At 37.5% G+C, this 23,108-nt stretch overlaps 1 protein-coding gene and 1 long non-coding RNA gene across 7 annotated transcripts in view; one reads left to right on the top strand and one right to left on the bottom strand.

The window, feature by feature from the left end:
* The window catches only part of SYT1 (synaptotagmin 1), a 399,960-nt gene that overhangs the window by 91,484 nt on the left and 285,368 nt on the right, over positions 1-23,108 (top strand). For 5 of the 6 annotated variants that reach the window (XM_060777410.2, XM_067469111.1, XM_067469113.1 and 2 more), the window contains one exon: positions 9,392-9,491. The exons of the other annotated variant lie outside the window; for it this stretch is intronic. The gene's annotated coding sequence lies outside the window, so the exon portion shown is untranslated. The remainder of the gene's footprint in view (positions 1-9,391; positions 9,492-23,108) is intronic. 6 annotated transcript variants of the gene reach the window in all.
* The window catches only part of LOC137097193 (uncharacterized), an 81,103-nt gene that overhangs the window by 16,635 nt on the left and 41,360 nt on the right, over positions 1-23,108 (bottom strand). The gene's annotated exons all lie outside the window — the stretch shown is intronic.

Below are 23,108 nucleotides of genomic sequence, written 5' to 3' on the forward strand. Positions count from 1 at the left end.
ATCGTGGTTTTTATCTTCTGATATTTCTCATGTCAATGGAAAATGGACAAACCTTTGTTTCTCCAGCTACTTATATAGCTGTTTGGAATGATGCATTTGTTGCATGACACTACTTTACTGCATTATTTAATAAAACTGTGTGATTTGTTTTGATCTTCAGATAAGCCAGACGATTGTGGTTCTTTTTTTTACTGTTTCTTTCTCATGTTAAAACCATTCAAAATAATTATTTGAAATAGAACCATCTTCTCCCTGCCCCCACCAGGTATTCTAAATAACAATAAGAATAGCAGCAGCACCAGATTTAGGGTTAGAACTATAGGTTGTTAACCAAGTGAAAGGACTGTAAAATCAGTCTTAAGGTTCCTGAGCCAAAATATTGCATTGTCAAATTCTTTGCATACATTCACCCGACTGAGTCACTGTTTTGTCCCTTGATTTTGTTAATACACTTTGGTTTCTAGTACAAACAGAAATGATCACACAAGCCTGAAGTATCTCCTGCTGCGGACCAAGTTATTACAGAGACTAGCTAAAGAATTATCTGACACTGTAGCACATTTTTAGGCTCTGTATTTTCAAGAGATTCTGTGTTTTGTTTACAATGGTGTTCCTTTTTTTTAAAAGTAGCAACTAGTGTTACTTTAAGAAATCTTACATTGTTTTCTAGTGCATTTTGAGACTTTTCCTGCTCCTCTCCCTCCATTTTTTGCTATTATCATATTTCTTTAGGTTTTTTTTCCCAAATGAAGGCAATAAACAATGTTGACATCATGAGGTGCTTTTTGTGCATGTTTTTGCTGCATTAGTGACAATAAATTATAATCTGAGATTTTGCTGTTAGATATACAACTAAATTATATTTAAAGTAACTCCCCAATAGCTAATTATTCCTCATTTTTAAAATGACCTCTTTCCTGAAGAATATTTTGGTATGTATTGCAGAATATCCATGAATTCCTTTCACCAACATAATATTTTCAAACTCCATTTTGGTATATAACATACAGGTAGTTCATTTTAGTAGTGAATTGGACATATACATCGTTATGCCCCCTGCTGGCATATGACAAGAAACTCTGTTGCTCATTCGTTCAGTCGTCTCCGACTCTTCGTGACCTCATGGACCAGTCCACGCCAGAGCTCCCTGTCGACTGTCACCACCCCCAGCTCCTTCAAGGTCAGTCCAGTCACTTCAAGGATGCCATCCATCCATCTTGCCCTTGGTCAGCCCCTCTTCCTTTTGCCTTCCACTTTCCCTAGCATAATTGTCTTCTCTAGGCTTTGCTGTCTCCTCATGATGTGGCCAAAGTACTTCAACTTTGTCTCTAGTATCCTTCCCTCCAATGAGCAGTCGGGCTTTATTTCCTGGAGGATGGACTGGTTGGATCTTCTCGCAGTCCAAGGCACTCTCAGAACTTTCCTCCAACACCACAGCTCAAAAGCATCGATCTTCCTTCGCTCAGCCTTCCCTAAGGTCCAGCTCTCTCATCCGTAGGTTACTACAGGGAATACCATGGCTTTGACTAGGCGGATCTTTGTTGCTAGTCTGATGTCTCTACTCTTTACTATTTTATCGAGATTGGACATTGCTCTCCTCCCAAGAAATAAGCGTCTTCTGATTTCCTGGCCACAGTATGCATCTGCAGTAATCTTTGCACCTAGAAATACAAAGTCTGTCACGGCCTCCACGTTTTCTCCCTCTATTTCCCAGTTGTCAATCATTCTTGTTGCCATAATCTTGGTTTTTTTTATGTTTAGCTGCAACCCAGCTTTTGCGCTTTCTTCTTTCACCTTGATTAGAAGGCTCCTCAGCTCCTCCTCGCTTTCGGCCATCAGAGTGGTGTCATCTGCATATCTGAGGTTGTTAATGTTTCTTCCAGAAATTTTCACCCCAGCTTTGCATTCATCAAGCCCCGCACATCGCATGATGTGTTATGCATACAAGTTAAAAAGGTTGGGTGAGAGGATGCAGCCTTGCCGTACGCCTTTCCCAATCTTGAACCAGTTTGTTGTTCCGTGGTCAGTACTTACTGTTGCTACTTGGTCCTTGAACAGATTCCTCAGGAGAGAGACAAGGTGGCTTGGTATGCCCATCCCACCAAGAACTTGCCACAGTTTATTATGATCCACATAGTCAAAGGCTTTAGAATAGTCAATGAAGCAAAAATAGATGTTTTTCTGAAACTCCCTGCCTTTCTCCATTATCCAGCGGATATTGGCAATCTGGTCTCTCGTTCCTCTGCCTTTTCTAAACCCAGCTTGAACATCTGGCAACTCTCGCTCCATGTATTGCTGGAGTCTTCCTTGCAGGATCTTGAGCATTACCTTACTGGCATGAGAAATAAGGGCCACTGTACGGAAGTTTGAGCAGTTTTTCGCATTTCCCTTTTTTGGTATGGGGATATAAGTTGATTTTTTTCCAGTCTGAAGGCCATTCTTGTGTTTTCCATATTTGCTGGCATATGGCATGCATCACCTTGACAGCATCACCTTTAAAATTTTAAACAGTTCAGCTGGGATCTCGTCGTCTCCTGCTGCCTTGTTGTTAGCAATGCTTCTTAAGGCCCATTCAACCTCACTCCTCAGGATGTCTGGTTCTAATTCATTCACCACACATCAAAACTATCCTCGATATTATTATCCTTCCTATACAGATCTTCTGTATAGTCTCGCCACCTTCTCTTGATCTCTTCAGCTTCTGTTAGGTCCCTGCCATCTTTGTTTCTTATCCTATCAATTTTTGCCTGAAATTTACCTCCAATGTTTCTAATTTTCTGGAAGAGGTCTCTTGTCCTTCCTATTCTGTTGTCTTCTTCCACTTCCATGCATTGCTTGTTTAAAAATAGTTCCTTATCTCTTCTGGCTAACCTCTGGAATTGCGCATTTAACTGGGCATATCTCCCCTTATCACTGTTTCCTTTTGCTTTCCTCCTTTCTTGGGCTACTTCCAGTGTCTCAGCAGACAACCATTTTGCCTTCTTGTTTTTCTTTTTCTTTGAGACGTACTTTGTTGCCGCCTCCTGAACAATGTCTCGGACTTCTGTCCATAGTTCTTCTGGGACTCTGTTTACTAAATCTAGTCCTTCAAATCTGTTCTTCACTTCCACTGTATATTCGCTAGGACTGTTAGTGAGATCATATCTAACTTGTCTGTGTATTTTCCCTGATCTCTTTAGTTTTATTCTAAATTGAGCAATAAGAAGTTCGTGATCTGAGCTACAGTCAGCCCTGGGTCTTGTTTTCACTGACTGGATGGATGTCCGCCACCTTTGGCTGCAAAGGATGTAGTCAATCTGATTTCGGTGCTGACCATCTGGTGAGGTCCAAGAAACTCTATGCAACTCAAAATGGAAATTTTAGAGAAAAAGGTTGAGTTAATTTAAATAAACAAACTATTGTATTATGTTAAGTATCAATAAGACTCAAACCATGTTTTAAAGTATTAGTACACTTTTGAACAAGTAGAGAAGTAAGCTTTCCTTGGAGACAGAAGCCTTTGTTTTTCAGTGGGAAAATATATCATCTTAAAATATAGACTGTTTTCTCAGAAGAAAGGATCAGTCATATCCGTGTGTATGTGTGTGTGTGTGTAAGCCTTTTGAATTATGGTCACCCAAGTAATTTTGTATTTTTAAAAGTAAGGAATATTCCTTCCTCTAAAATATATTCTACAATACCTAATATTATAACAAATCCTGCTGTGGGTTATGTTCACATATATCTCCATGCTCAAAGAGAAAATCTGGGGTGTGATTTCTATTTCTGAAGTTTGGCTAGGAAATATCATTGTCTAAAATGGCAGCACTGTATTTCTTCCTTAAGTCCATATTCTACTTCACTAGAAGATCTGTGTCTTTGTGGTGGAGTTTTAGGGGAAAACATGGTTTACAATAGAGGGTGAGTGTGTTTGTGTGAAAGGATAAAATTTTGGCCTCGAAGATCAAAATCCAGTTACTAGTCTAATTGAAGATCTACTAGCGTTTACATTTCTATTGACCTAGCACTGCACTGGTTTGAATGAATCTCTTCTACATTGGCCTAGCAAATGGATTAGGCCGAGGCTGGGAAATATGTAGCCCTCTAAGTATTGTTGAACTGCAATTCTCAGCATTCTTTACCATTTGCCAACCAAGCTCAGAATATTAGGACATGCTAAGCTAAAACATCAGCAGATTGGAATGATTCCCACTCATGATTTAGCCTGAAGTATATATAATTTACTTTGGATTAATCTTAACATATCTTATGGGGACTTACTTCTCCCTCCTCCTTCTGGTCATGTCTCCGATGATGTCAGCACAGGGTACCTGTTATCACCAGGAGATCTCCTGGAGCTCTGTGACTGTTTGATAATGGCAACAGTGACATTGGAGTCCAGCTTAAACATATTGCCAGATGAGGTAATCGAGGCACCTGTCTGTTTGATTTTATGGGATTCTTTCCATCTTGTTCAACCTGATGACGTGGAAGGGATCTTTGGGACTGTGAGAGCGACTGCTTGCGCTCTGGATCCTTGCCCGTCCTGGCTACTTAAACTGGCCAGAGAAGGGTTGTTGGAATGGTTTGTTGCAATAATAAATGCTTCATTGGGTCAGGGAAAATTCCCATCCTTCCTTAAGCAGGTGGTGGTAAAACCTCTTCTAAAGAAATCCTCCCTTGACCTGACAGTATGTAACAACTACAGACCGATTTCCAACCCTCCTTTTTTGGGCAAGGTTCTGGAGCAGGTGGTTGCCTCGTATCTTCAGGGATTCCTTGATGACACCGATTATCTGGATCGCTTGTAGTCTGGCTTTAGGCCTGGGCACAGTACCGAGATGGCTTTGGTCACCTTGGTGGATGACCTCCGCAGGTAACCGGACAGGGGGAGTGTGACCCTGCTGGTTCTCTTGGACATCTCAGCGGCTTTCAATACCATCAACTATGGTATCCTGCTGGGGACACTCGCTGGGATGGGACTCGGGGGCACGGTTTTACTGTGGCTTCGGTCCTTCCTGGAGGGTCGTTCCCAGTTGGTGAAGCTGGGGGACTCCTGCTCGGACCCCTGGCCATTGACCTGTGGAGTCCTGCAAGGTTCTATTCTGTCCCCCATGCTATTTAACATCTACATGAAACCGCTGGGGGAGGTCATCCGGAGTTTTGGAGTACAGTGCCACCTCTACGCGGATGACACCCAACTCCACTACTCATTTCCACCAGATTCCAAGGAAGCACTGAGGATACTGGATCAGTGCCTGGCTGCTGTGGCGACCTGGATGAGGAAGAACAAGCTGAGGATCAATCCTGATAAGACAGAGGTCCTCCAGGTCAGTCGCTCGGCTGACCGGGGTATTGGGTGGCAACCTGTGCTGGATGGGGTTGCACTCCCCCTGAAATCACAGGTCCGCAGTTTGGGGGTCCTCCTGGATTCAGCACTGACACTTGATGTGCAGGTGTCGACGGTGGCCGGGAGGGCCTTTGTGCAATTAAAACTTGTGCGCCAACTGTGACCTTACCTCGTGACTTGACCATGGTGGTCCATGGCTTAGTTAGCTCTAGACTGGATTATTGTAATGCTCTCTACATGGGACTACCCTTGAAGACGGCCCAGAAACTACAACTTGTCCAAAGTTCGGCAGCCAGATTAATAACTGGGGTGACCTACAGGGAGCGGTCAACCCCCCTGTTTAAGGAGCTCCACTGGCTGCTGTTTATTTTCCGGTCCCAATTCAAAGTGCAGGTTATCACCTATAAAGGCCTAAACAGTTTAGGACCCGCCTACCTTTGTGACCGTATCTCCCTCCATGAACCATCTCGGGCCCTCTGATCTTCCAGGGAGTCCCTTCTCTCGCCCCCGTTTAGTTTTTCAAGCTTGCCTAGTGAGTACAAGGGAGAGAGCTTTTTCCGCTTTGGCTCCCCGACTCTGGGACTCACTGCCTGGAGAAATTAGGAAAGCCACTTCCCTAGAAATTTTGAAAAAGAACCTTAAAACCTGGCACTTTCGCTGCACCTTTGACAAGTAGATATATAATCCCACATGATTGCTCAGCCTCGAAGTTCTGTCATTGGAGTATACGTCCCTCCCTCTCATGAGAAAGCTTGATTCCACAACTCCTGCTATAATGAGCCCTTCTCCATAAATTACCTGCTTCTCTCTTTTATCTCGCCTGAGCTTTTAATTAGTTTTAATCAGTTTGTCTTTTAATCATTACATGTAGCCCGCCCACTGTTACTGTGCCTGTGCATACTGTAATTTTTATATTGTCATGTATTTATATGTTTTATGTAACTATGATGTTTTGTTTATTGTTTGTGTTTTTAGTTTGTGTTTTGGTTTTTCTTTATTGTAGTTGTCATTTGCGCTTGGCCTCATGTAAGTCACTCCGAGTCCCCATCGGGGAGATGGTGACGGGGTATAAATAAAGATTATTATTATTATTATTATTATTATTATTATTATTAGTCCCCTTGTCCAACACTGACTAATATGGGGAAAAGGAAATTGCCGCGAGCAACCTTAGTGGACAGCAAACCAGTGCACATCAGTGCCAATTATGTTGTGTATACTTCCTCCAAGTGCAGGGCTGCTCCAGAGTTTTGACAAAACTCCAGAACAGGGGACCCCAAACTAAGGTCCGCAGGCTGGATGTGACTCTCCAAGGTCATTTACCTGGTCCCACCCTAAACTTTAAACTTACAGTTGCCCTAAGTTTGAAACAACTTGAAAGCACAAAATAACAACAATTAATTAATTAACTTGGATATCTCATCATCCAAAGGCAAGCGTAAATTTCCCATTGAAATACTGGTAAGTTATTTTGGTTAAAATTGTTCTTTGTTTCAAATATTGTTCTTTCATGGGGTTTTTCTTTTTTGCACTACAAATAATATATGTACCGTGTCCATGGGAATTCAATCATGTTATTTTCAAACTATAGTTCCCCCCCCCCCCCTAAAACTCTGAGGGACAGTGAGCTGGCCCTCTATTTAAAAAGTTTTAAACCCTAGCTCCAGAGCATTCCCTAATCTTCCTTAGCTTAGGAATAAAGCAATTTAACCCACTTTACCTTGTGTTAATGACTGCAAATTCCTGGACATCATATCCAGTGGAGACTTTTTTTTTTTTTGCTTGTGCAAAACCATCGTTAGTCTGGTTTATTGCCATTTCATAAGCATATTCATGATATACAAAAATTATAATCACTAAATTTACTTTGATCATGTTGTAATATTATTGTGTGTTTTTTAAAAATTAATTTCAAAATAAACACCCATGGGAAAATGTAATGATCATAATACATAATAATAGCAGCATCACTAGCAGATTGCAGAGGATGATTTTTACCTGAAAAAAACACACGAACAGACAAAATACAATTAGGTATTCTCTAACACTCTTTGCTCTGAGTCATAACATTCCCAGACTGATTTAAAGGTTTAAAAATGGAGCAAAATAATATCTGACACCATGTAACATGTAATTTGATCCCAAGAGTGAGATTGTATACAGTATGTTTTTAACAAAATAAGAAACAGCATTTTATTCACTAAAAGGAATAGAGGAAAAGACATTATAAACTTCCCATGGTGCTGATTTTTATACTGTAACTGAAACCATCTGGCCAATTAGTCTGTTTCATTTGGTCTCATTAGCAGCAGCCACATATATATCAGTCTTCTTTATTTCATTACCAAGGATTATGCATTGTTCTTATAATAAGTAAGATAAGTACATTCTGTAACCCATAGGAGTTGTATAGAAATGTTTCCAATATACAAGAGCATCTGAGAAAGAATGTGAAAACATAAATCACATTTCACAAAACATGTACAGGCTGAGTACCTCTTATTCAAGATTTTGGGACCAGGAGGGTTTTGGATGTTGGGTTTTCCCCTGGATTTTGGAAATGGCAGGAATCCAAATGTAGTGCTTGGCACAAATCCATGCCTCCTGCCTTTTGATGAATCCTCACATCTCACTCCAACTGCATATCTCCAGCCTCATGTCCTGTTTGTTCACTACTTGTGTTGTGCAAGATATACAAGGCTGGAGATATGAGAAACTGAGGATATAAAGGACCTGGTATTGTGGGGTGAAAATACAGTGCTTCACAAGAATGCTCTGGGATATCACCAGATATCTACTTTCTCTTGAAGTACAGGCACCACGTCTGCCACCTTGGAGATGAAAGCGGGTGGCTAGTGACAAAACATTTTGGCTTTTCTAGCACATTGGGTTGTGGATTTCTAGAATACAATTTATGCATTAGTTCTGTTCTGTCAGGGTGAAAGAAAGTTTACATCTGTGGATTCTTCCATAGTTGAAAGTTGTGTATGTCAAAGAATCCAGATCTCTTAAGAAAACATTCTTTATTGGATTGCACATGATTTGCACTTCATTTCTATCTGATTAGCACTTAAATTTGTTTTAAGCACATTGCTATTTCTTCAAAGAGACTTTATCATGAACATCTGCTGAGTTCTTGGACCTCTATTAAGAATCAGAGAATAGTTCAAATGGTCACATCAATCAAAGCATGGAAGCAAACCGATGACTTTATATAATTTTGGAGAGTTTATTTCATTCATTTTTCTCTGTGGGCCAAAAGGATGTAAAATATCAGCTAGAAAAACTATATCTGTTTTGATATGAAAATAGTATGAAAAAGATTATGGGATCATATGTTTAAAATTTGTATGTGTTGCTGTGAAAGAGGTTTAGGAAGCCAAAGGTATGGGAGTTTTAGATAGCCACAGTGTTATCTATCTATCTATCTATCTATCTATCTATCTATCTATGTGTGTTAATCCAAAAAGGAAACGTTTCCTGGAAGTGCTGAAAAGTTGATTGATCTGTATTAGCCACTAAGCCAAGGCATTTTGTTTTTTAATCAAGTAGAGTGTGGTTTGGTTGGCCATGCCATGCTTCTCCATTGTCTCAAGCAGGTCTCTACTCAGACCTTTTCCCCAAGTATCATTAATGAAAGAAACCAAATAATAAATCCATGACCCCCTTGTTGTAAACCCCAGCTTTTGGGGTGATTCTAGGGAAGGAAGTTGTGCAGCACAATAAATTTTCTATGTAAGAAAAAAGTCAGAAGAGAAGGTAGGGGAAAAAGGAGTGTTGCATGTAAAAGATATTTTCTGCACAACTTGAGGACTTTTGTGAATGAGGCAGGACAATTGCACAAAAGAGTCTTGTCTGAAAGCACGAGACATGTCAGTGCAATTGTGTGTTTCCCCCCCATTTTTAGTTTTGCATAGTATCTTCTTTAAAATCAATGTCCTTGTCTTGAAGGTGTTACACAGAAACTTTACAATCTAGTTTATTTTATCAGTAAAATTCTGCAGTGATTATTGCTTACAGAGATGAAGTATCTAAGTATTTCTTTTTACCTCTTTTAAATAGGAAAAAAATCTGCACATCAAAGAATCCACACATAAACTGATTCAGCAACCACTTGAATTTTCTTGTGATGAAAATACAGTTTTGATGACAATCATATAAGGTATTTATTCATGGTATTTCTATATCACCTGCCATCACACAAAGGTTACATTTTATCATAATCATATATATACTATTCAATATGCAATTTAAAAAAGTTATTAATGAATGGAAATAATTGTATGTTGAGGAGATTGTCCATTTTAATGCACCATGAGAAATTAGAGATTGTATATATTTGCTTCCTCAGTCTAAACCTTCCCACATCTCTACTGGTGTACACTTCATTGAATTCTGTGTTTTCATGGTTTATTATTTTATGGAGAACATTCACCAGTCTGGCAGCTAAAATAATGATGTGGCATCTGTTCTTGTGTTTTGATATTCCATCATTCTTTGGTTTATATCCATTCTATATCACAAATATCTGAAGCAATAAAAGTGTATCCTTTTGTGACTTTCAAGTTTTCTTTTGTGATGTACAGTGGAACCTCAACTTAGGAGCATCCCACTTTAAAAATAACTGAAAACCATTCACCCAAAGTTCCTCAAAGTGAACAAGAGCAAGGTGGACAGCAGTCTCCCAAAGCAGACAAGAGCAATGCAGTCCTCAATCTCCCAAAGCAGACATGAACATGCTTCCTTGAAGCCCTACAGCCCTGTATTCTCACGCTAGCACTCCCTCTGGTGCTAGCTATTAATTCAAAACACCTCTCAGAACTCAAAGTGAAACCCAGGCTGTGCAACATCTCTTAACTCAAAAAACTCTTAAGTTGGGATACTCTTAAGTTAGGGTTCCACTGTAGTTCTGTTTATGTGTTTTATCAAGAGATGAAGATTTTTCTATGTGTAAATATGCAGTATGCTGTGCTTAAATAGTGTGTAATATAAAGCTATCAAAATGACATAATAAAAGCATTACAAATATCATATCCTATATACATAGATAAATGATTGGTAGATAGATGTCAGAAATTTTATACAGTATTATCAATTTCATCTATGTTGTTTTATAATTACTTCTTGCTAAACCTAAAAACTTTCCTATTAACAAAAATTTAACAGAAACAGTAGCTGTGGTCAAAATCTATGACTGTTTCCATTCAGTTCAAGACAAGTCCAAACATACAGGTTCAGATATTAAAAATGCAATCCAGCTGCCCCCACACCAAGGGATGAGTAATGTCTGGCCTCTAGACATGCTGGACTGCAAATTGGGTTCCAGTAATACAGTTCCTCACCCCTGGAATAGAGAAAACAATATAAGATACTCATTCTTATACTTCGTTTTTCAGAGGTTTAGGATTTTAGCTCTTACTTTCCCTAGAAATTCTAGAAGCAGAAATCCAAAATACTTGGAGGACCAAAGATGGTTATCTCATCCTTTGGCACTTCACATGTTTTTGGCTTCAACCCTTCAGTTCTGTTATCATTAGCTATGCTAACTGTGGATTCTTGGAGTCAAAAATATCTAGAGAGGCTAAAGTTTGAGAACTAAGTGATCTGAGATTTAAATGAGTTTATATCACATGGACGATATTTTAATGTCTGAAATTGTGATAAGGAGTTTTTGCATTTTTGATTACTACAGAGATAATCTCATCCAGAGTGGTTTAACTAATGTGAATGAAAATGCTGTCATTTTGCTAAGCAATAGCTACAGTGTACTCAAGTTGGCTCTAACTCCAAATGGCAGTCTTTTAATTCAGGTTGTTCCATTTTTAAATATTCAGAAACATTAAATGAATTCCATAATGCTGACATTTTGTTATATTAATAATGATTACATTAATGTAAGTTAATTATGTCCAGATTCTCAGAATCATGTTTAACTAATTGAATCTTATTTTCCCTGGAGTGATTCAAGTGATTATAGACAACTAGTGATTAGATTACTTTCTCTCTTTTTTTAAACAGACAGTGCCATGTATTTAGTTATGCAATGGCTACGAGAATGCTAATACACAGAACTCAGTGAACCTAATATTCAAATAGATAGGTACCAGGTATTGTTTATAGAACATACACTCCCACATCCAATAAATAGTTTTATATGATGTATTTTGCCTGATTGAAGATTGCTTCTAAAGAAATCAATTATTTTCATTATCAACCCATTTTAATTTTTATTCTTTCTCATTTCATTTTCATTTTATTTAAAAATCATTGTGTTTCTTCTGACCTGTACTGTTGACATTTTTTTAAAAAAAAGATTAACTGAAATAACTAATTTTATGGCAACGTTTCTGTGTGGATGACGAAACCATGCAGCTATGCGTATTGTCAGGGATGGTAGTCAATTGAGTTTGTGTTGATCTTTAATTATCCCCTTCACAATGAAATATTTGTTATCTTGAAATAAATAGCCCTAAAATGTGAATGCAGCTTAGAATAACATTTCTTACCACTGACTATTTATTGATCCTCGAAAGCAAGTGTTAGTGTTTGTCATTTCAGGAAAGAAAATGTACAAAATTAAGGTTGAAATCAGTTCCGCTTTCTGTATCCATGGATTCTATAACAGGAGATTCAACCATCCACATCTTCAACTTTTTTTTCCCCCCAAAAAGCAAATCTTGATTTTGCAATTTTATAAAAGGGAGACCATTTTACTATGCCACTGTATATAATGGAACTTGAGCATCCATGAATTTGGTACCCAAGAGGGATCATGGAAACAAATCCTAGTAGATACCGCATCTGTGTCTATATTTGTATTAGTTCTTTCAATCCTTTTTTTTATATAAAATAGATCACCAAAAACCAGTGCATGCATAAGAAATTGTTTTTTTTTTCCTTCATGTTGTTTACAAGATAAATGATCCAAGTGGTTCAGGTTTGATAGAAGAGAACATGTGGAACACATGGGAAGATAATTAATGTAGGAACGTAATTACAGTTAACACATATTTTTGATAGTCATAAGTGAGAAATTGAAATTGCTTTTGGAAAGCAATGTCTAGAATTTGATTCATCACTCATAGTTTGCATTCTACAGAGGTTTTCATTTTTATCTCATTAGTTTCCTCTAGATTATTGCCATAGGTTATCACTTAATTAGAAGGAGCTACTTTATTGTAATTCTCTCACTACTAGAGAGATGATAATGCTAGGAACTGAGCGCAAGCAACAGGGCCACATAGAAAATGGTTGAGCAACTTTGGCTACGAATATACCATCATTCGTAATTATTGTCCACACTGGTTTGATTGACAGAATACAAGAAAAACTAGAAATACGGCTCAGGATGTTCAAATGATATTAGATTATTTTTTGTTTTGTTTCGCCAGGAAAAAAAATGTGATGGATTTTGGCTTATGTATTATTCCAAGCTGTTCCTCAGGGATCATTTAGAATTAAAGTCCAAAAATTTCTGGATCAGAAACTATCAAACCATTAACAAGTAAAACACTTTTGAGCCTTTTGAGATGTGTCTCAAATTTCTTCTGTGGATTCCATTGGGTGTTCCCTAATTTCTTCATCTTTGGGCTGACAGGCCAGCCAGCTATGAAAGCCTACAGTCTTCTTGTTGAAGAACAGCAGTGATCTGGAGTGCTGAAGCACTCAGGATATAAACAATTCTCGAAGATTTTCAAATATTTGTCAAATGTACCTTTTTTGTCTTGGCAGTAAGAGGGAAGTCAAGAATTACATTGACTACTTATCGTAATCCTAATAATAGGGATTGGTTTTAATGTTTAAATGTGTTATGTTTATTATGCTAAACTTTCACTTAGTTTTATATTGAGTGTAACATTCTTCAGTTATATTCCATCTTATTTATTATGATTCATTTTATTTCTGGTGGTTAAAATGGTTTGACTTGTTATGTGTTTAATTATTATTTAGGTTAATGTTTTGTTGTAAGCTGCCCTGAGTCCCTTTGGGAGATGCAAAGGGATATAAATAAAGCTTCATTCATCCATGCATTGGTTTCATTTTGTGTTGCCATTTTGGTCGCCTCTCTAAACATCCTGCAGCTTTTCAATATCCTTCTTGAATCATGGTGCCCAGAACTTGACATAGTATTCTAGGTGAAGTCTGACCATAGCAAAATATAGCTGTAGTATTAGTTCCCTCAGTGTAGACACAATTCTCTTATTGATGCTTCCTAGAATTGTAATGGCCCTTTTAACTGCCTCATCACATTAACTGTTGCATTATGTCCAGTTATGTTCCTCCCTTAAGTGAATAAGGTTTATTTAGCAGTTAATGTTACATTGGATTGAGATGAAGATGTCTATAGCTAAGAACTGAATGATAGCCATATTGACATAAAATGTTATTTCTATAGTATGGTCCTATCATCTTAATCACTGAGAAATGTGATTCAAACTATGACTTCTTCACACTGGTTGCTGCAAGCATTGCCACCCATCACACAATGTATGGTCACTTCTGTCGGGGGCTCAGTAGAACAACTGTGGCATAAGCTTATTTGCCACAGAGGCTGGCAAATTGCAGCCCATCAATGTGATGAGGTCTCTAGTCATAAAGAATAGCATATCGAACTTTAATAAATATATATATTCATAAGTATCATAAATCTTGGTATACTCTTTATAGGCAGTCCCCAGTTACAAACATCCGACTTACAAATGATTCATAGTTAAGAATGGGGGTGAGATAAATCTACCCCTAGGAAGGGGAATTCAGCCCTGAATGAGTTATCATGGGGAAAAGGTGTCTCTACTGAAGCTTTGTAACTAATCCTTGTTTCTACAAAAAGCCAAATGTTTCAAAATCCAGTCATCACAGGGGCAGAAAGTGAGGTATAATCTTCTGAACAGGGGCACAGACAGCAAAACAAACACCACAGGGGTGTTACCCCTTCCCTATGCTCTCCAAAGCTAATATGTGTATATAGTTTTGGTTGGCGTTACACTTAAAATGTTCTGATTTACAAACAAATTCAACTTACAGAACCTATCTTGTTCATAACTTGGAGATTGCCTGTACATTGCTTTATATCAAGTACAGGTTTTCTAAATGTGCAAGTAAAGGTTACTATTTTCTTTTCTCTTTGAGCAAAGGTTAGTATTTTATTTGGTTCACTATTCCCAACTGATGAAAGTAAATATTGATTGTAGAAGAAGATCATGGAGATAATGGCTAATAAAATTTCTGTCTTTTTTGGCCATCATGAGTGCCCTTTTAAACTTCTGGGTCATATTTTTTAAAAATATGACAAAGAACTCAATAAATCATAAATGTTTCTATCTGGTCTAGCAGTTAACCCCTCTCATTTATATGCACATTGGCAAATGTTTTGAGAGCTGAACATGAAGTCTCCCTTATGAAAGATAGCATGAAACACTGCATGCATACTTAATTGTGCTTCAGATCCACAGACAAAGTGTTACTAAGCAAATTATTAACATATACCCCCAAGCTATAAGAAGATGGATTTTGAAAGTCAAAACAGGAGACTGGAAGTATTCCAGAAAGATAATAGAGCCATAGAGATGTACTGAAAGGCAACAAACCTACTTCTGAGTAGGCATTGATGCGCTCAAGAGTGATCAGCTCATTTCTGTTCAGTATTGTATGTGTATTGTATTATTGTAAACTATTTTATCCTGTGTCCGAATGAATTTGTATTTTTTAAAAAACTACATCAAAATATGATAAAAATTAATTTCCATTCACATTTTATATGCTTTCTCAGCAACTATTTCTATATTTTATTTATGCTCATTTTTGTAATGGTTTTAAACAAAAATGTCACCATATGTTTCAGAGAAGTGAAAAATCTAAAGGATTACTGCATCCTGTTTTTCCCCCAGCAAATAATCTAGGTTGGATCAGAATTCTTTTGGTGGGGGAGGGGGGCATTCATAAGCATCTTCAAGTAGAACTCCACAGTAAACTAGCTATATACAGGCAGTCCCCAAGTTACAAACAAGATAGGTTCTGTAGGTTTGTTCATAATGTAAGTTGGAATACGTACATTTCTAAGTGTAACACCAACCAAAAACATATACTCATATTAGCTTTGGATAGTATAGGGAAGGGTTAACACCCCTGTGATGTTTTTGTCCCTGTTCAGAATAATTCAGTTCATTTTCTGTCCCTGTGACAGCAAATTTGGCTTATTGTGAAAAGAAGGATTGGTGATAACGCTTCAGTGGAGACACCTTTTTCCCCTTGGGGTAATTTTTTCTTCTAAGGGGTAGATTTCTCTCACTTCCTGTTGTCTCACACCCATTCTTAGATATGAGTAATTTGTAAGTTGGATGTTTGTAATTCGGGGTTGGTCTGGAAATCTCCAGGTACTACACTCATGAAGAGGAGGTCCTCCAGGTTTTTTAGTAATCCACAGATCATATTTATGTCACGAAGGTAGGAAAACATATAGGTTTTTTGGGGAAAAAAATACTTGCCCCAAATTTACCTTGGGGGTGAAGGAGGTAATTTTCCTTTGCTTACCTCTGGCATTTTAGGCATTTTTGATTGGTGAGAGGGGGCAAAAACATGCCTAATCACTCCTGTTTTAGGGAATTTAGGAGGTCTATTCTCTTTTTTCCCTTTTTTAAAAAAGAGAGATCATCATTGGGGGCATTACTCCAAGATCCCCCGAGGGGCCAATTACTTTCACTCCACTTCTTATACTTCTCCATTCTACCTCTTGTCTAGAGAAGTAATACAAATTTTAAGAATTTAAACCCATGCACACATACCTGGGAGTAAGCACCACTAAAATCACACGTGCATTGTATTGTACTTTTACTAAATCAGTACAAACCCATTTTCATTTTCTTTTTAGTAAATTTGGATTGATATGGCATGGTTGGTAATTGATCAGAATGAAGACACTAGCCACAACAATAATTTGTGACTGGTTATAAGATGCCACGGTATAAGAATTGTATCTAATTGTTGCATTAAATAACGTGATATTAAATCTTCATATGTATGCTTTAAAGTGCAAATTCTTATCTGTGTGAGACATATCACAGACCTGCAAGGGGTCCAGAAGTTTCAGTACTTCCCTCAATTTAATTATCTAGCACTTTCCAGCTTCAGCCTGTCTGCTATTGACATGGGAAATTTCATTTTGTTCAAATATCTTTTGTGTGTGTCTCCTTGATATTGATAACAGTGGCTCGTGTTGGTGCTTATCTCTCCCTTTTTTAAAATTCTGAAAATCTAATAAAGCAAGAGAATACAAAGTAACAGCTACATACAGTGGTTAAGCTGGCAGCCTTCAAAGAATTGCATCAAAATCAAGCTAATGCTAGAGAGAAAAAATAAAATGCTTCTAGTAGCTTAGGGGTGTTTTTAATGCTCTGATATCTCAAGGCAGCACAGATCACAAGGCACTGTTTCAGCATGCCAACAAAACAAATCATCATCCAAACAAGGAGGAAATGAAAATGGTTCCCATGGGATTTCCTGTTACATTTCCTTGCTAGTTTGCAGAATACATTGTTAATTATCACATTTATCTACACTGTGCTTCTTCCATGCACATTTGTGTTTGGATTCATTTCCTAAACAAAAAGCTATTGTTATCATGCAATTGAGTCGAGCTAATCAGTGTGGCTTCTCAGTCAAACTGAATTCATTGGGTGTTCATTGCCATTTTTCCATAATAATAAATTGATGCACAGGTGGCACTCTGATGCTTAGACTTCTTTCAGTAAGTGTGACTTTGATGTTATGTTTATGTTGAAAATGGACACAGTGGAGATAGGAACAAAGGCAGCCAGCTCTATTGTAGCCAGCTCCACTCCCTCTTCCTCTGCTTTGGGAAGCTTTCTGTTAGATTTTTACCTTCTGAAAAATGTTGCTCAAAGAAAGAAGGGAGAAAACAAAAAACAGTTCTGCAAGTGTAGTGACACTGATCTCTTGCATTTTTCTGCAAATAAAACTTGGTCGTTATTGCTTTACTTTGGTCTGTAGCTGGACAGCAGGTGAAACTAATCATCAAATATATCTATGGGGTGGGGGTTTAGCTTTAAGTGCATTTTCAAAATTCATAGTTATCTCACAGTAAGAAAAGAAGTGAACAGTGTTGTCTTACCTTAGTAAAATCTGAATTATTTCAGTTTGGGCATCAAAAGGTAATAATCAAAGAGGATCTTTTTTTTTTTTTTTTTTGCTTCTGTAGATGAACTTTTTGTCAAAAGACTATTTTGAGAGTTTTTCCTCACCTGCATCCTTTATTTCTTTCACCTACACTGTAAAATTAATGCAGTTCAATGATTACAACAACCATTGTTCAATGCTATGGAGTCTGGGGATTTGTCATTCAGTCATCACCTTGCAGAACTACAGTTCTCATGATTTCATAGCATTGATAAAGGTTACTAGACTCCCTCACCATCTCCCCAATACAGTGTTAACACTCCACTGCTCAGATGTGTTGTATCATCTTTCTTTGGCCCTTATGTGGGCCTTACAGGATGGAGGATTTTGGGGGCTATAACCCAAGAAGTAATCATTTGAAGCTGTGGATGCACTGATAGCATAGGAATGAGCGCACTGAAGCCTATGGGTCAGAATCAGATATGATCCTCCAAGACTATTGTCACATCTCATTGATCCCTCTAGGACCTCTTTAGTTTCCCTGTCTCTCTTAGAATTTTCTAGGAGCAGTAATTTGGGGGGGGGGGGTGTAGAAAACAAAGCACTTCTTTCACACACTTAAAGAAATTAAGCTAGACATATAACAGAAGTGTAATAACAACATGTAAATGGGGGAAAATAGTGGTAGTAGTGATTATGACTGATTTTGGGGTCTAGTGTGGGCTGTGCAGGAATTCCCAGTGGTTTCCAGGTTGAGGAGGAGATAAATCCACTATGGATTTTAAAGGAGCTGTCCAAGGTGCTGAAACTTGACATGTAACAGAAGCTATTTGAATGATAGGGTTCAACATGTTAGAGACTTCTTTGAAGTTTGGAACCCCAAATAGACATTGCATTTCTCATGCAGAAGTCATTGGTCTCCCCAGGGCTTAGGCGTTTTTCCTGGGCTTGTAGACTGGACTAGAAAGATTGTAAGATTGCCCAGCCTTGGTGTATCAACTGGGGTTGAATTCACTGAAGGTTTCCTAATGAGCACAATAAATTCTGAATCACTGGCCATGTCACTACATGAGGATCATTCATTCATTCATTTAGTACTGCCTTTCTCTTGGAGTGAGACTCAAGATGGCTTCCTAGTACTGTAAATTAAAAACATCTAGGCCTTGTCATACATGTGTTTTCCTGGTTAGATGCAAAACTTCTGAACTTACCAAACTTTCCTCCAAATGTAGGTACCTCACTGACTATGCCATAATAATAAAAATGTCCTTTTTCTATTTCTGTGTCAAAAAGCAAAATGCTTTATCGTGGCTTTTATTGAACTTTGCTGGTCCACCCTTTGAATCTGTCTGGTTCCCTCTTACTGTCTGCTTTTTAAAACTGTTTCTCAGTAACAGAATCACATCTGAAATGAAACCTCCATTTTTGAATTACATTTCTTAATATGTAAGAATTAATCTGGCTTTGCTCACTAATTATAGTAGGGTTATACATCCTTCTCTATGTTGTTCCTGCATGTGAGAAGGAAAAATATTGATGAGGTGCTCCTCAGAGGATGGGTTTTTGCTCATTCTGGATTATTTTTCACAATTTCAAACCTTTTTGGAGACATTTTCATAAAAAACTATTTTATGCATTAAGTACAACATATGTCCAAAAGATTGTATTTTATAGAAATATACTGTTTTGAAAAAGCTTTTGCAAAAAATATAGTTCTTTCACAAACACATTTTCTGTAAAAGTCTCCCAAAATGAAAAAAAGTGCAATTATATTGTGTTAAGACACCCTTTCTATTCAAGATGAGAAAATTAGGATTTATTCTTGCCATAATGATACCATATTTGATCAAACAATATATTCCATTATTAGGAATGGAGATCGCTTTGCTATCCAGATGTTTGGTTATTCTGTTAACCATTCTTGGTGGGCTTGATGGAAAATGAAGCCCAAAATAAATGAAGGACATCTGGAGGTCACAACTTTCCCAAATCTTTGCTTCTGGTGGACACTTATCAAGCTGTAGTCCTTAAAGGAAAAAAAAATTGAGATGTGACATCTTAAGTAGGCTTTCTAGACCCTCATGTTTATCATCCAATTCTTACTGCATTGTCATAGTTGAAAAAGCCATTTTTCTTTAGTGTACAGGTTAGAAAAGAAGGTTTATAACTTCCACATACTATTAACATTTTTAAGCAGAATGGCCCTCTTATATCATTCATAGTCTGATTCTGTCACCTTTAAATTGTTAATTCTCATAAAAGATAATGTAACTTATTAATGGTGATTGACAGTTTAATTAGGGCTTTTCTTCCCTTATGTCACTTATCATTTGTGTGTTCATCTGAGTAATCGGTGCTCAGTCAATAGAATAATCCTGAAAAGGATGCTATTGAGAATCAGAAATGCAATACACTTTAATAATGTTTTATTTCTTTTTCCAGTTACTTTCCATCTTTTGCCATCCAGCATGTGCAATGGAGAGGTATAGTCTTTATTGTTTTGTTTTTTAATAACCAGTTATTTTGTTCTACACCATTTGGTTTAAACAGAACCCAGATAATATCTGTATTTCCTTTTATTTAATTCAACAAGTGTTCACTCAAGCAGGACAAAGTAGATATTAATAAATTATACAGCTATGATCAATAACCCCTCAATGGCTATTAAATTGTGACTCTTGCTTGGATTTAATTAGCTGTACTTTAAGTCCTGATATTATTCTGCACAACATTGCAGTGTCTTTCTAGCTTTGGTACCAGAGGTAGAGTTGGCATTAGATTTCTCTTGCTGGTATTTCTGAATTAACAAAATGCTGAGATCTCTCTTTAATCATTTGATAATTTAAGGAAAAATTATTACGATCCAGACATTATCTTTTCAATACAGAGTGATATCTGTTCCTGGGAGAAATACAGGACTTAAATCCAAGTATGATTAATTGGTGACATGTCAAATTAGAATAGCTTTATTGTAATTGTGCTATTGCACAATGAAATTAAATGTCTTCCCCAGAACACACCACTAAACAATAAACCATGGAGTTCAACATAACCACAGCTCTAGGATGAAAGCTATCTCTCAGGGCCCTTCCAGACAGATCCTATATCTCAGGATCTGATTCCAGGTTTTCTGTTGTAAACTGTATTATATTAGTCTGCACTGCCAGATAATCTGAGATAAGCAGAAAGCCTGGAATCAGATCCTGGGATATAGGGCCTGTCTGGAGGGCCCTCAGTCTGTTTGTACATGTCTATGTCACCCTGTGCTGTCTGCTAGATGGCAATAATACAAAAAAGTATATGCTGGGTGAGATGGCTCCATTAGAAAACCAGCTCCATTAGAAAATTAGGTTACTTCAGCTTTTTGGGGATGGGAGAGTTGTCTTTTTGACACCTGTACTCATGGAGAGGCGAGAAGAAGGGCACATTTGCCAGTTGTTCCTCTCCTGATGCTCTCCAAAAGCCCTGCCATGTGCTGTGAGAGAAATCTCTGCGAAAAGATTGCTGTGTATGCATGTAGTGCTTTCATTGATTGGGAATCAGAATCTCATTGTCACCTAACTCACAGACATTTGGAAAAGTTTCTTTCTGTTTCACAACTTCCAGATTATCCCAACTACCATGTCTGTCAACAGTTAAAATGCAATAGGGGCATAGGGTCAGCCTAGTGTTCCTTTTCCATAACATTACAGTTGGATGGAATTGGACTAACCAGATACAGCTCCTTTAAAATTTTTACACCCTAATATTCAATCCCAATAATGTATCCACATAAAATAGGCCTTTTAAACTGACTTCCCGGTGTACTAGTTTGGTATATGTGCTCTGAGTCCTAAATAAATGATGTTTTATTATGATCACTTATTTTTGACGTTTGCTTCTTGCCTCATCTATGACATTTAGAAGCTAACAACTGACAATAGGATAATTGCATCTTTATTCCTGGGCAGTCCCCAAATCTGATGACTATGCATGAACATGACAGATCCAGTGAAGTAAATGCAAAGTGATAGACGTTGGATGAATAACAAAAATAATATTTCACATCCCAAATTGATTATGACTGCATAGAAAAGGGAAAAGTTCATAGCAAAAGCCACACTGTAAATGTCAGCTGAGTGAGCTGCATCAGAGAAAAGACAAATCCAGAACTGAGAATGATCACGAATTGTACTGAAAGCCAACCATAAGCATCACGGTGCCATTTGGTGAATCTGCTGTGTGCAGATATGGACTATTTTTGCATTTTGGAGCTACTATTGTATTTGGGGGGGGGGATAAATACACCATATATAGAGAACTCCCCAAGGAAAGGGAGACAGGGTTACAGTTCAGTGAGAGAGGAAGAGAGGACAGCAGGGGAAAAGAAGGTAATAAATGATGGGAGAACACAAAGTGAGGGCAGGTTAGAGACCAGCAGCATTTTGTCTCCAAAATTCAACAGCAACCAAATCCTTTTTTGATCCCACTGATTGGTTTTGGTGATGGCTTTTTAATTATTTAATGGAAGTAAAGGAGACTTAGAGAGAGGGAAAAATTGTGCTTGGCCCGTGGACTTCACTTTTTCCACCTTTGACCTATGAGATGCACTTCTTCTTCTTCTTCTTCTTACCCCACTTTTTCCTCGAGAATAGACTCAAAGCATCTTTAAAACCCCCAAAACATACACATGTTAAAATAGAATTAAATATTTATGGTATTGAAAATAAACAGTTAAAATCCTCTAAACTAATTAAAAACCTATTCATCACTAAAACCACAGCACCCTCTGACGATCTTAAAAAACCTCCATATCCAAGGAATGCTCCCAGTACTCATACACACCATCTATATCCCTCACTTTTTTGAATGGTTTGCAGGGAATACTACCAATCCACCATCATAACAACCCTACTTTTTAAAAGTACAACTGAGAGCAATGATTGCAGTTTGTAAAAGTTTAAAAACTATTAAAAACTATTCTATTTAAAAAACACTAATTTAAACAATTAAAACCATAATTATTCAAATAAAAGTACAACATATACATTCCATTAAATGATTCTTCTGTAGAAATGCTTAATTGCCAAAATGCTGTTTAAACACAAAGAAAGTTTGTTTAACAGCAAAGTACTTCATTGGACTCCAGTTCCTAGAATTGCCAAGCCAGAATGGTCACTGGACTAGACATATAAATGGAGAATGGAACTTTTTGTGATTAAAATTGTGATTAAAATTCATCTTTCATGTAGATTTTTTGAAGATTAGTGTTAGATATTATCACTGATGTGAAGAATAGTATGATTAAATAAGATGTAAACATTTACTTAAAATATCTTAGAGTCACAGAATTATAGAGTTGGAAGAGACCTCATGGGCCATCCAGTCCCACCCCTGCCAAAAAGCAGGAAAATCGCATTCAAAACACCCCTGACAGATGTCCATCCAACTTCTCTTTAAAAGCCTCCAAAGAAGGAGCCTCCACTACACTCCAAGGCAAAGAGTTCCACTGTTAAACAGCTCTCACAGTTAGGAAGTTCCTAATGTTCAGGTGGACTATCTTTTCCTGTAGTTTGAAGCCATTGTTCTGTGTCCATTGTATAGGTAATATGATGTTCTGGAACTACAAGAATTAACTGGGAATGTGGACGAAACTTGTCCCCCCACT

The sequence above is a fragment of the Anolis sagrei genome, chromosome 5, assembly GCF_037176765.1.
Source record: "Anolis sagrei isolate rAnoSag1 chromosome 5, rAnoSag1.mat, whole genome shotgun sequence".
NCBI classification, from domain to species: domain Eukaryota; kingdom Metazoa; phylum Chordata; class Lepidosauria; order Squamata; family Dactyloidae; genus Anolis; species Anolis sagrei.